Source organism: Phyllobates terribilis, unplaced genomic scaffold (genome assembly GCF_046119375.1).
Source record: "Phyllobates terribilis strain yellow unplaced genomic scaffold, ASM4611937v1 Scaffold_30__1_contigs__length_15301838, whole genome shotgun sequence".
Taxonomy (NCBI): Eukaryota; Metazoa; Chordata; class Amphibia; order Anura; family Dendrobatidae; genus Phyllobates; species Phyllobates terribilis.
Window position 1 is genome coordinate 9,743,816 of NW_027362790.1, and position 12,351 is coordinate 9,756,166.

At 43.5% G+C, this 12,351-nt stretch overlaps 5 non-coding genes and 2 pseudogenes across 5 annotated transcripts; all 7 read right to left on the bottom strand.

The window, feature by feature from the left end:
* Positions 1-256: 256 nt before the first annotated feature.
* LOC141180319 (U2 spliceosomal RNA) lies at positions 257-447 on the bottom strand. The gene has a single exon (XR_012256076.1). It is a non-coding gene; the product is annotated as a U2 spliceosomal RNA (small nuclear RNA).
* Positions 448-1,562: 1,115 nt separating this feature from the next.
* Positions 1,563-1,753, bottom strand: LOC141180320 (U2 spliceosomal RNA). Its single transcript, XR_012256077.1, has one exon. It is a non-coding gene; the product is annotated as a U2 spliceosomal RNA (small nuclear RNA).
* Positions 1,754-2,868: 1,115 nt separating this feature from the next.
* LOC141180321 (U2 spliceosomal RNA) lies at positions 2,869-3,059 on the bottom strand. The gene has a single exon (XR_012256078.1). It is a non-coding gene; the product is annotated as a U2 spliceosomal RNA (small nuclear RNA).
* A 1,115-nt stretch (positions 3,060-4,174) lies between these two features.
* On the bottom strand, positions 4,175-4,365 carry LOC141180322 (U2 spliceosomal RNA). The gene has a single exon (XR_012256079.1). It is a non-coding gene; the product is annotated as a U2 spliceosomal RNA (small nuclear RNA).
* Positions 4,366-5,483: 1,118 nt separating this feature from the next.
* Positions 5,484-5,674, bottom strand: LOC141180323 (U2 spliceosomal RNA). Its single transcript, XR_012256080.1, has one exon. It is a non-coding gene; the product is annotated as a U2 spliceosomal RNA (small nuclear RNA).
* Positions 5,675-6,789: 1,115 nt separating this feature from the next.
* On the bottom strand, positions 6,790-6,970 carry LOC141179734 (U2 spliceosomal RNA; annotated as a pseudogene).
* A 2,853-nt stretch (positions 6,971-9,823) lies between these two features.
* Positions 9,824-10,004, bottom strand: LOC141179735 (U2 spliceosomal RNA; annotated as a pseudogene).
* Positions 10,005-12,351: the final 2,347 nt, after the last annotated feature.

Genomic DNA, 12,351 nt, shown 5'->3' on the forward strand with positions numbered 1-12,351 from the left:
CTGTTTATCCAAAAGGAAGTAAAAAGGGAGAGCTAGAAAGATAGCATTGCATCACATTACATGGCAATGCAATGCACAGTTGCTGAAGTTGAACCAAAATGAGCTTGTAATCTGGCTTCTGCAACTTTGAACATGAAAAATCCAATGAGGAGAAGAAAAGCAAAGCCAAAGAGTCCATCCCAAAATCCGACAAACAAGCAAAATGAACAAAAAACATTGAATTCAATTCTTTCTGATTTTAGAAACTGCATTAAAGAAGGGGTGCACCGGTCCTGGAGATACTGCAATACCAGGTCAATGCGTGGAGTGGACAGAGCAAGCTCTTTTTCCATCTCCCTGTTCTAAAAATCCATTTAATATATGGTCCCCAGATAGGGGACGTATCAGATATTAAACTGATAAGAACAGATACTACACTTGATCTTAGCCAAAAGGCCGAGAAGCGATAACCAGAATTGGTTTCAAACTACGGAGCCACCCAAGGATCCTGAAAAGTCCATTTGTGGAGATGAGCTCCTGGACTCCCGTTAAGAAGACATGTTGTCAACCTCTAGATCCCTTACATGCCTGCACTTTTCGGCTTGCTGCTGCTGCAATCCACGCGTTTTAGATCTGCATAACTCCACCTCTTTAAACACAGCACCTTCACCCCCTGCTGTTCCCACCCGCCTCAACACCGTTGGAAGGGAGGAGAACCAATTAAGGCGGGGGGTGGGGTGGAACGAGCAGCTGTCTACCCTTAGCAGGAGGGCTCCTGATTACATACCTCTCCTGCTGCTGCTGCTGCTGGCTGTCCAGCAGCAGACTGAAGGTGGCTGCTGCTGTGCACAGGTATATAAAGGCTCAGAGCCTATTATGACACGCGCAGCCAGCGTTCCATTGCCACATTCCATCTACTGCAGGCAGGATACCTGGCTGGCTGAATGTCGCTGAGAAGCTCACAGAGACCGCCATAAGCAACAGTTTAACAGAATGCCACAGACTAATCAACCAAACTTTTTGGGTTGGGTTCTCTTTTATAGTCTGCAGGCATTAAATGAAAGAAGTCAGTGTTCCAGCAGAAGGAGACAACGTTTCAGAAAAGGCATTGTAGCAAACCAAAAAAGAAATTTTAAGCGCAGCAGAGTAACCAGCGCACATACCTGTTAGCTCAGGTGAGTTTAAAAGGCTGCTGTTGATAACAAGGGCATTTGCTAAATAGATGGTGTGTGTGCAACAATATACTGAAAGGTCAATTATATTGTGCAGCTTATCTCACCACCTGTAGTTATTTAGGTGAAAGCTCCAAAATGCTTGCCTAATATGTCTGTTTATCCAAAAGGAAGTAAAAAGGGAGAGCTAGAAAGATAGCATTGCATCACATTACATGGCAATGCAATGCACAGTTGCTGAAGTTGAACCAAAATGAGCTTGTAATCTGGCTTCTGCAACTTTGAACATGAAAAATCCAATGAGGAGAAGAAAAGCAAAGCCAAAGAGTCCATCCCAAAATCCGACAAACAAGCAAAATGAACAAAAAACATTGAATTCAATTCTTTCTGATTTTAGAAACTGCATTAAAGAAGGGGTGCACCGGTCCTGGAGATACTGCAATACCAGGTCAATGCGTGGAGTGGACAGAGCAAGCTCTTTTTCCATCTCCCTGTTCTAAAAATCCATTTAATATATGGTCCCCAGATAGGGGACGTATCAGATATTAAACTGATAAGAACAGATACTACACTTGATCTTAGCCAAAAGGCCGAGAAGCGATAACCAGAATTGGTTTCAAACTACGGAGCCACCCAAGGATCCTGAAAAGTCCATTTGTGGAGATGAGCTCCGGGACTCCCGTTAAGAAGACATGTTGTCAACCTCTAGATCCCTTACATGCCTGCACTTTTCGGCTTGCTGCTGCTGCAATCCACGCGTTTTAGATCTGCATAACTCCACCTCTTTAAACACAGCACCTTCACCCCCTGCTGTTCCCACCCGTCTCAACACCGTTGGAAGGGAGGAGAACCAATTAAGGCGGGGGGTGGGGTGGAACGAGCAGCTGTCTACCCTTAGCAGGAGGGCTCCTGATTACATACCTCTCCTGCTGCTGCTGCTGCTGGCTGTCCAGCAGCAGACTGAAGGTGGCTGCTGCTGTGCACAGGTATATAAAGGCTCGGAGCCTATTATGACACGCGCAGCCAGCGTTCCATTGCCACATTCCATCTACTGCAGGCAGGATACCTGGCTGGCTGAATGTCGCTGAGAAGCTCACAGAGACCGCCATAAGCAACAGTTTAACAGAATGCCACAGACTAATCAACCAAACTTTTTGGGTTGGGTTCTCTTTTATAGTCTGCAGGCATTAAATGAAAGAAGTCAGTGTTCCAGCAGAAGGAGACAACGTTTCAGAAAAGGCATTGTAGCAAACCAAAAAAGAAATTTTAAGCGCAGCAGAGTAACCAGCGCACATACCTGTTAGCTCAGGTGAGTTTAAAAGGCTGCTGTTGATAACAAGGGCATTTGCTAAATAGATGGTGTGTGTGCAACAATATACTGAAAGGTCAATTATATTGTGCAGCTTATCTCACCACCTGTAGTTATTTAGGTGAAAGCTCCAAAATGCTTGCCTAATATGTCTGTTTATCCAAAAGGAAGTAAAAAGGGAGAGCTAGAAAGATAGCATTGCATCACATTACATGGCAATGCAATGCACAGTTGCTGAAGTTGAACCAAAATGAACTTGTAATCTGGCTTCTGCAACTTTGAACATGAAAAATCCAATGAGGAGAAGAAAAGCAAAGCCAAAGAGTCCATCCCAAAATCCGACAAACAAGCAAAATGAACAAAAAACATTGAATTCAATTCTTTCTGATTTTAGAAACTGCATTAAAGAAGGGGTGCACCGGTCCTGGAGATACTGCAATACCAGGTCAATGCGTGGAGTGGACAGAGCAAGCTCTTTTTCCATCTCCCTGTTCTAAAAATCCATTTAATATATGGTCCCCAGATAGGGGACGTATCAGATATTAAACTGATAAGAACAGATACTACACTTGATCTTAGCCAAAAGGCCGAGAAGCGATAACCAGAATTGGTTTCAAACTACGGAGCCACCCAAGGATCCTGAAAAGTCCATTTGTGGAGATGAGCTCCTGGACTCCCGTTAAGAAGACATGTTGTCAACCTCTAGATCCCTTACATGCCTGCACTTTTCGGCTTGCTGCTGCTGCAATCCACGCGTTTTAGATCTGCATAACTCCACCTCTTTAAACACAGCACCTTCACCCCCTGCTGTTCCCACCCGCCTCAACACCGTTGGAAGGGAGGAGAACCAATTAAGGCGGGGGGTGGGGTGGAACGAGCAGCTGTCTACCCTTAGCAGGAGGGCTCCTGATTACATACCTCTCCTGCTGCTGCTGCTGCTGGCTGTCCAGCAGCAGACTGAAGGTGGCTGCTGCTGTGCACAGGTATATAAAGGCTCAGAGCCTATTATGACACGCGCAGCCAGCGTTCCATTGCCACATTCCATCTACTGCAGGCAGGATACCTGGCTGGCTGAATGTCGCTGAGAAGCTCACAGAGACCGCCATAAGCAACAGTTTAACAGAATGCCACAGACTAATCAACCAAACTTTTTGGGTTGGGTTCTCTTTTATAGTCTGCAGGCATTAAATGAAAGAAGTCAGTGTCCCAGCAGAAGGAGATAACGTTTCAGAAAAGGCATTGTAGCAAACCAAAAAAGAAATTTTAAGCGCAGCAGAGTAACCAGCGCACATACCTGTTAGCTCAGGTGAGTTTAAAAGGCTGCTGTTGATAACAAGGGCATTTGCTAAATAGATGGTGTGTGTGCAACAATATACTGAAAGGTCAATTATATTGTGCAGCTTATCTCACCACCTGTAGTTATTTAGGTGAAAGCTCCAAAATGCTTGCCTAATATGTCTGTTTATCCAAAAGGAAGTAAAAAGGGAGAGCTAGAAAGATAGCATTGCATCACATTACATGGCAATGCAATGCACAGTTGCTGAAGTTGAACCAAAATGAGCTTGTAATCTGGCTTCTGCAACTTTGAACATGAAAAATCCAATGAGGAGAAGAAAAGCAAAGCCAAAGAGTCCATCCCAAAATCCGACAAACAAGCAAAATGAACAAAAAACATTGAATTCAATTCTTTCTGATTTTAGAAACTGCATTAAAGAAGGGGTGCACCGGTCCTGGAGATACTGCAATACCAGGTCAATGCGTGGAGTGGACAGAGCAAGCTCTTTTTCCATCTCCCTGTTCTAAAAATCCATTTAATATATGGTCCCCAGATAGGGGACGTATCAGATATTAAACTGATAAGAACAGATACTACACTTGATCTTAGCCAAAAGGCCGAGAAGCGATAACCAGAATTGGTTTCAAACTACGGAGCCACCCAAGGATCCTGAAAAGTCCATTTGTGGAGATGAGCTCCTGGACTCCCGTTAAGAAGACATGTTGTCAACCTCTAGATCCCTTACATGCCTGCACTTTTCGGCTTGCTGCTGCTGCAATCCACGCGTTTTAGATCTGCATAACTCCACCTCTTTAAACACAGCACCTTCACCCCCTGCTGTTCCCACCCGCCTCAACACCGTTGGAAGGGAGGAGAACCAATTAAGGCGGGGGGTGGGGTGGAACGAGCAGCTGTCTACCCTTAGCAGGAGGGCTCCTGATTACATACCTCTCCTGCTGCTGCTGCTGCTGCTGGCTGTCCAGCAGCAGACTGAAGGTGGCTGCTGCTGTGCACAGGTATATAAAGGCTCAGAGCCTATTATGACACGCGCAGCCAGCGTTCCATTGCCACATTCCATCTACTGCAGGCAGGATACCTGGCTGGCTGAATGTCGCTGAGAAGCTCACAGAGACCGCCATAAGCAACAGTTTAACAGAATGCCACAGACTAATCAACCAAACTTTTTGGGTTGGGTTCTCTTTTATAGTCTGCAGGCATTAAATGAAAGAAGTCAGTGTTCCAGCAGAAGGAGACAACGTTTCAGAAAAGGCATTGTAGCAAACCAAAAAAGAAATTTTAAGCGCAGCAGAGTAACCAGCGCACATACCTGTTAGCTCAGGTGAGTTTAAAAGGCTGCTGTTGATAACAAGGGCATTTGCTAAATAGATGGTGTGTGTGCAACAATATACTGAAAGGTCAATTATATTGTGCAGCTTATCTCACCACCTGTAGTTATTTAGGTGAAAGCTCCAAAATGCTTGCCTAATATGTCTGTTTATCCAAAAGGAAGTAAAAAGGGAGAGCTAGAAAGATAGCATTGCATCACATTACATGGCAATGCAATGCACAGTTGCTGAAGTTGAACCAAAATGAGCTTGTAATCTGGCTTCTGCAACTTTGAACATGAAAAATCCAATGAGGAGAAGAAAAGCAAAGCCAAAGAGTCCATCCCAAAATCCGACAAACAAGCAAAATGAACAAAAAACATTGAATTCAATTCTTTCTGATTTTAGAAACTGCATTAAAGAAGGGGTGCACCGGTCCTGGAGATACTGCAATACCAGGTCAATGCGTGGAGTGGACAGAGCAAGCTCTTTTTCCATCTCCCTGTTCTAAAAATCCATTTAATATATGGTCCCCAGATAGGGGACGTATCAGATATTAAACTGATAAGAACAGATACTACACTTGATCTTAGCCAAAAGGCCGAGAAGCGATAACCAGAATTGGTTTCAAACTACGGAGCCACCCAAGGATCCTGAAAAGTCCATTTGTGGAGATGAGCTCCTGGACTCCCGTTAAGAAGACATGTTGTCAACCTCTAGATCCCTTACATGCCTGCACTTTTCGGCTTGCTGCTGCTGCAATCCACGCGTTTTAGATCTGCATAACTCCACCTCTTTAAACACAGCACCTTCACCCCCTGCTGTTCCCACCCGCCTCAACACCGTTGGAAGGGAGGAGAACCAATTAAGGCGGGGGGTGGGGTGGAACGAGCAGCTGTCTACCCTTAGCAGGAGGGCTCCTGATTACATACCTCTCCTGCTGCTGCTGCTGCTGGCTGTCCAGCAGCAGACTGAAGGTGGCTGCTGCTGTGCACAGGTATATAAAGGCTCAGAGCCTATTATGACACGCGCAGCCAGCGTTCCATTGCCACATTCCATCTACTGCAGGCAGGATACCTGGCTGGCTGAATGTCGCTGAGAAGCTCACAGAGACCGCCATAAGCAACAGTTTAACAGAATGCCACAGACTAATCAACCAAACTTTTTGGGTTGGGTTCTCTTTTATAGTCTGCAGGCATTAAATGAAAGAAGTCAGTGTTCCAGCAGAAGGAGACAACGTTTCAGAAAAGGCATTGTAGCAAACCAAAAAAGAAATTTTAAGCGCAGCAGAGTAACCAGCGCACATACCTGTTAGCTCAGGTGAGTTTAAAAGGCTGCTGTTGATAACAAGGGCATTTGCTAAATAGATGGTGTGTGTGCAACAATATACTGAAAGGTCAAGTATATTGTGCAGCTTATCTCACCACCTGTAGTTATTTAGGTGAAAGCTCCAAAATGCTTGCCTAATATGTCTGTTTATCCAAAAGGAAGTAAAAAGGGAGAGCTAGAAAGATAGCATTGCATCACATTACATGGCAATGCAATGCACAGTTGCTGAAGTTGAACCAAAATGAGCTTGTAATCTGGCTTCTGCAACTTTGAACATGAAAAATCCAATGAGGAGAAGAAAAGCAAAGCCAAAGAGTCCATCCCAAAATCCGACAAACAAGCAAAATGAACAAAAAACATTGAATTCAATTCTTTCTGATTTTAGAAACTGCATTAAAGAAGGGGTGCACCGGTCCTGGAGATACTGCAATACCAGGTCAATGCGTGGAGTGGACAGAGCAAGCTCTTTTTCCATCTCCCTGTTCTAAAAATCCATTTAATATATGGTCCCCAGATAGGGGACGTATCAGATATTAAACTGATAAGAACAGATTTTTTTTTTTTTTTTTTTAAAACCTATTCAGGTTAAAATTAAAGTCCACTCCACAGTCCTCTTCTCCCCAAAGGGAGACAAGACGTGGACTCCAACTTAAATCATCATCAGGTTTTGGTACTTTTAATGTCAGAAAAAAAAATTACAAAAATACAACAATACTTACAAAGAAAGAAATGTTTCAGAACCTGAATGGATACCAAAAAAATAAAAATTAAATTATAACTGTATTAACAACAGTAATAACATCAAGTAAAATACTTGTAACCATTATCAAAAGCATGAACCCCAACCCAACTCAGAACCTTAAGGGACAAATCTTCAACCCTTGATGCTGAAAAAACTTGTTTCGATACACCATCTGGTATTCTATATTTCACACAAAAAACATTTTTATCTCTTATTAGTTCTTTCCTAACATTCTCTATAAGATAGTCCAAACGTTTCTCATCATACAACTTACGGTACAACCGGTTAAAATATTCTGCATTCTTTATAAACATAGGTTGTTGAAAAACAACTATATTTTCTTCCATTGCCACCTCCACTTCCTGTTCCTTTCTCTTTTCTTGCTTTTTAACCTTACCACGGCCAGTTCCCTGACTTACACCTCCCATTTCACTCTCTACCCTATCCCCCCAATCTACTCTTGTTTTCTCCATCTCCCTCTGCACTCCTACAGGTTTGCTTTCTTTTCCCTTTACCACCAACACCTTTTCTACACTTTCCTCCTTTCTCTCTACCAAAACCTTTTTAACCACTACCTCCTTCTCTTTATTTCTTTTCCTCTTTGGGCAATTCTTAAAAACATGCGTATCTTCCTGACACAAGTTGCACTTCCTCCGATCTTTACAATCCTTTGACTCATGATCACCTTTTTTGCAAAAACCACATACACCACCCGAACAATTTTCCTTTCCATGCCCGTATTGACGACAAACTCGACAAAAAGTGGGTATACCACTGAAAAAAATATCACCATTTATATTACCCAACTTAAACCTAGCTGGGGGAAGCAACACAGTCCCCTGCTCATCTTCTTTGAAACGGACCAAAAATTTCCACTTCGAAGTCCAAAAACCAAATTCATTATAAATCTTCCCTTTTGGTGTTACTGACAAACAAAAAAACTCCAAAAATGTAAGAACATCCTCTTCGTCCACCAATGGAGAGTACATTTTAACAATGATCCATTTATCTCTAACGGGGAAGTGTGGCATTACACTTATCCCCTCCATTCTTTTATCCTGGCTTGCAGTCATTTTCCTTAGATATCCTTCAAAAAAAACTTTGTCAACAAAAACTATATCATAAACACCCCTCCTGGGGTAGTCCATTATCGCCAACACTTCTTCTGTCTTCAAACCAAAAAGATCCACAAGAACTTGACTCATCACATACCTAAAATCCTTTTGATCTCGAAAGTTCTCCTGAACAACCAAACGAATAGAATTCTGCACCTTAGCGAATTCAGGCACATGATCTTCCTCTCCTTCATGTGATGCTGCAGACATCTTCTTCACAAACAGGTTCTCCTCTTCTCAATAGAAACCTTCAACACCGAAGTGCCAGGTAGATGATCGCCTCCCGTTGCCCGGGGACTAATCCGACTCCCTAATAGCAGCAGGGAGGTGAAGCCCTGCTGAAAAACAGAGCGATCCCCCCAGGCCAAGGAGCCGGGTACCCCGAGCACCTCTCAGCCAAGACCAAGGCAGCAGCCGCTAGATCACTGCACTTGATCTTAGCCAAAAGGCCGAGAAGCGATAACCAGAATTGGTTTCAAACTACGGAGCCACCCAAGGATCCTGAAAAGTCCATTTGTGGAGATGAGCTCCTGGACTCCCGTTAAGAAGACATGTTGTCAACCTCTAGATCCCTTACATGCCTGCACTTTTCGGCTTGCTGCTGCTGCAATCCACGCGTTTTAGATCTGCATAACTCCACCTCTTTAAACACAGCACCTTCACCCCCTGCTGTTCCCACCCGCCTCAACACCGTTGGAAGGGAGGAGAACCAATTAAGGCGGGGGGTGGGGTGGAACGAGCAGCTGTCTACCCTTAGCAGGAGGGCTCCTGATTACATACCTCTCCTGCTGCTGCTGCTGCTGGCTGTCCAGCAGCAGACTGAAGGTGGCTGCTGCTGTGCACAGGTATATAAAGGCTCAGAGCCTATTATGACACGCGCAGCCAGCGTTCCATTGCCACATTCCATCTACTGCAGGCAGGATACCTGGCTGGCTGAATGTCGCTGAGAAGCTCACAGAGACCGCCATAAGCAACAGTTTAACAGAATGCCACAGACTAATCAACCAAACTTTTTGGGTTGGGTTCTCTTTTATAGTCTGCAGGCATTAAATGAAAGAAGTCAGTGTTCCAGCAGAAGGAGACAACGTTTCAGAAAAGGCATTGTAGCAAACCAAAAAAGAAATTTTAAGCGCAGCAGAGTAACCAGCGCACATACCTGTTAGCTCAGGTGAGTTTAAAAGGCTGCTGTTGATAACAAGGGCATTTGCTAAATAGATGGTGTGTGTGCAACAATATACTGAAAGGTCAATTATATTGTGCAGCTTATCTCACCACCTGTAGTTATTTAGGTGAAAGCTCCAAAATGCTTGCCTAATATGTCTGTTTATCCAAAAGGAAGTAAAAAGGGAGAGCTAGAAAGATAGCATTGCATCACATTACATGGCAATGCAATGCACAGTTGCTGAAGTTGAACCAAAATGAGCTTGTAATCTGGCTTCTGCAACTTTGAACATGAAAAATCCAATGAGGAGAAGAAAAGCAAAGCCAAAGAGTCCATCCCAAAATCCGACAAACAAGCAAAATGAACAAAAAACATTGAATTCAATTCTTTCTGATTTTAGAAACTGCATTAAAGAAGGGGTGCACCGGTCCTGGAGATACTGCAATACCAGGTCAATGCGTGGAGTGGACAGAGCAAGCTCTTTTTCCATCTCCCTGTTCTAAAAATCCATTTAATATATGGTCCCCAGATAGGGGACGTATCAGATATTAAACTGATAAGAACAGATTTTTTTTTTTTTTTTTTTAAAACCTATTCAGGTTAAAATTAAAGTCCACTCCACAGTCCTCTTCTCCCCAAAGGGAGACAAGACGTGGACTCCAACTTAAATCATCATCAGGTTTTGGTACTTTTAATGTCAGAAAAAAAAATTACAAAAATACAACAATACTTACAAAGAAAGAAATGTTTCAGAACCTGAATGGATACCAAAAAAATAAAAATTAAATTATAACTGTATTAACAACAGTAATAACATCAAGTAAAATACTTGTAACCATTATCAAAAGCATGAACCCCAACCCAACTCAGAACCTTAAGGGACAAATCTTCAACCCTTGATGCTGAAAAAACTTGTTTCGATACACCATCTGGTATTCTATATTTCACACAAAAAACATTTTTATCTCTTATTAGTTCTTTCCTAACATTCTCTATAAGATAGTCCAAACGTTTCTCATCATACAACTTACGGTACAACCGGTTAAAATATTCTGCATTCTTTATAAACATAGGTTGTTGAAAAACAACTATATTTTCTTCCATTGCCACCTCCACTTCCTGTTCCTTTCTCTTTTCTTGCTTTTTAACCTTACCACGGCCAGTTCCCTGACTTACACCTCCCATTTCACTCTCTACCCTATCCCCCCAATCTACTCTTGTTTTCTCCATCTCCCTCTGCACTCCTACAGGTTTGCTTTCTTTTCCCTTTACCACCAACACCTTTTCTACACTTTCCTCCTTTCTCTCTACCAAAACCTTTTTAACCACTACCTCCTTCTCTTTATTTCTTTTCCTCTTTGGGCAATTCTTAAAAACATGCGTATCTTCCTGACACAAGTTGCACTTCCTCCGATCTTTACAATCCTTTGACTCATGATCACCTTTTTTGCAAAAACCACATACACCACCCGAACAATTTTCCTTTCCATGCCCGTATTGACGACAAACTCGACAAAAAGTGGGTATACCACTGAAAAAAATATCACCATTTATATTACCCAACTTAAACCTAGCTGGGGGAAGCAACACAGTCCCCTGCTCATCTTCTTTGAAACGGACCAAAAATTTCCACTTCGAAGTCCAAAAACCAAATTCATTATAAATCTTCCCTTTTGGTGTTACTGACAAACAAAAAAACTCCAAAAATGTAAGAACATCCTCTTCGTCCACCAATGGAGAGTACATTTTAACAATGATCCATTTATCTCTAACGGGGAAGTGTGGCATTACACTTATCCCCTCCATTCTTTTATCCTGGCTTGCAGTCATTTTCCTTAGATATCCTTCAAAAAAAACTTTGTCAACAAAAACTATATCATAAACACCCCTCCTGGGGTAGTCCATTATCGCCAACACTTCTTCTGTCTTCAAACCAAAAAGATCCACAAGAACTTGACTCATCACATACCTAAAATCCTTTTGATCTCGAAAGTTCTCCTGAACAACCAAACGAATAGAATTCTGCACCTTAGCGAATTCAGGCACATGATCTTCCTCTCCTTCATGTGATGCTGCAGACATCTTCTTCACAAACAGGTTCTCCTCTTCTCAATAGAAACCTTCAACACCGAAGTGCCAGGTAGATGATCGCCTCCCGTTGCCCGGGGACTAATCCGACTCCCTAATAGCAGCAGGGAGGTGAAGCCCTGCTGAAAAACAGAGCGATCCCCCCAGGCCAAGGAGCCGGGTACCCCGAGCACCTCTCAGCCAAGACCAAGGCAGCAGCCGCTAGATCACTGCACTTGATCTTAGCCAAAAGGCCGAGAAGCGATAACCAGAATTGGTTTCAAACTACGGAGCCACCCAAGGATCCTGAAAAGTCCATTTGTGGAGATGAGCTCCTGGACTCCCGTTAAGAAGACATGTTGTCAACCTCTAGATCCCTTACATGCCTGCACTTTTCGGCTTGCTGCTGCTGCAATCCACGCGTTTTAGATCTGCATAACTCCACCTCTTTAAACACAGCACCTTCACCCCCTGCTGTTCCCACCCGCCTCAACACCGTTGGAAGGGAGGAGAACCAATTAAGGCGGGGGGTGGGGTGGAACGAGCAGCTGTCTACCCTTAGCAGGAGGGCTCCTGATTACATACCTCTCCTGCTGCTGCTGCTGCTGGCTGTCCAGCAGCAGACTGAAGGTGGCTGCTGCTGTGCACAGGTATATAAAGGCTCAGAGCCTATTATGACACGCGCAGCCAGCGTTCCATTGCCACATTCCATCTACTGCAGGCAGGATACCTGGCTGGCTGAATGTCGCTGAGAAGCTCACAGAGACCGCCATAAGCAACAGTTTAACAGAATGCCACAGACTAATCAACCAAACGTTTTGGGTTGGGTTCTCTTTTATAGTCTGCAGGCATTAAATGAAAGAAGTCAGTGTTCC